The sequence below is a fragment of the Brassica oleracea genome, chromosome C4, assembly GCF_000695525.1.
Source record: "Brassica oleracea var. oleracea cultivar TO1000 chromosome C4, BOL, whole genome shotgun sequence".
Classification (NCBI taxonomy): domain Eukaryota; kingdom Viridiplantae; phylum Streptophyta; class Magnoliopsida; order Brassicales; family Brassicaceae; genus Brassica; species Brassica oleracea.
Genome location: NC_027751.1, coordinates 77,127 through 78,999, shown reverse-complemented (window position 1 = coordinate 78,999; position 1,873 = coordinate 77,127).

The window sequence follows — 1,873 nt, the reverse complement described above, 5'->3', positions numbered from 1 at the left end:
ATCAGATGAAGTCAAAACCGATTTAAGCTTTTAGGGTTTCTAGGGTATTTCGAAAACTTTGATCTTTGATCATGGGGATTTGATTTGAGATTCAAAAACCTTTAAGGTTCTGATTTTAATTGATCAATGGATCAATCTCGAATTTATGGTTTAGGGGATCAGACTTATTCGAACTCCGATTTACTCATTTAGGGTTTGATCTATTTGTCCTTAGGCTTTCATCTTAGAGATTAGTTTTAGGGTTTCAATCTTTACAAAACAACCAGGTTCGATTCATGTTCTCAGATTAAGTCTGTACCTTTGTTTTGCAGGTCTGAACCGGACCACCAAAGATCAGAGACGAGCTGAGACGAACGGACGCGGAACGGCTCCTATCGGGTCGCGTTGCCGAGAGCTATCGCGAGCTTGTTTCTTCTCGCGGACGGTTGCGTCTGGTCAGGGATTTGGTCTGAGCTGGACGCAAGCTGAGCTGAGGCTGAGGACGTTGATCACGGACAGGGAACGTCTGAAGCTAAGCTTGATCAGAGTTGAGCTTGATCGGAGTTTGCAAGCCGGAACGCAAGCAAGAACAATTTAGGGTTCTTCGGGATTAGATCTTTGCACCAACTCCTCTTACACTCTTCCACAACATCGACAGAGAGCTGAGAAACATCATCTCAGCAAAGAGACATAGAAAGCGTTTTCACTCCCCCAAGGTTTTATGGTTGAGATAAAGGAAACTTAGTAGGTTTAAAATGTGGTTCATCTTGTTTTTTATTTCTTTTTTGCCAAGATGGATCAGGCTTAAGTTATTGCTCTTGTAAGAACTTCTAATCATCAATTGATATTTAAAATTTAGCAAAAAAACATCGAAACTACAAATGGTTTACATTTTGCGCTATAACATGATTAAGATATTATAACATCTTACATGCATAGACGCAAAACATTATCGTAGATTGATTGAAAACAATGGTTTTACATTTACAGATGTTACCTATAATCATAATAATTCTCCTAATGATGTGCAATTATTAAATAATTCTATAGTTAGAAATATTGGCATTGGAGGGTATAAAGGTCTTATTCAAAAAGGATATATAGGGTTCACTGAAGATGAGATCATCAACCACATTTTTTACTGACGTTCCCTCCAAAATTTTTTTTTAACAACTTGAATTTATTAATTAAATCATAAACAGATTACATAGATACATATACCATGATAAAACATCAAATAACATAAGTAAAATAACTAAGAAACAATAAATCTGAAGAAAAACTCGAAAAGACGATTTTTTCAAAGATTTTGGATTTGTACGATCTTTGCATCTTTGTCGCATGAACACTGATTCTCTTTGTTATATTACATTGGCCTTCTTCCAATATAGATCTCTATATATTCTTCGGTTTAAAATCCAATATACTGATTCAACCATAAGAAATAATAATTGGAAATGCCATTTTTTAACGATTGTAAAAATATTGCCATACAACAAAGAGATCACATCTTCTATTATGTATTGCCATCTTCTCCACAAAGTCACTATATTTTGATACCAAATATATTGTATCAAAATATGAATGTTGAAACTCTTTTCCTTGGACGACACCCAAGACTGTCCCGCTGAAGAACTGTGACGAGCAGCTTCACTAAAACCCTGACAACAGAAGATCCAACCGTTGAAATCCAAATCCCTTCGGTGAACCTTTAACACACTGACTGAAGAAGCTTCCCACAAAATATCAGCCCGATCAAGTTCCGTTTGATCCTCCAAAACCAGATAACTTGTTGAGCAATCCCTGAAACGCATTCAAGTGATCCGTCATCAGAGTCCCCTCCTGAAACCTCAGCTCAATCAACTTCTTGATCATGTACATCTTGTTGTTTCCG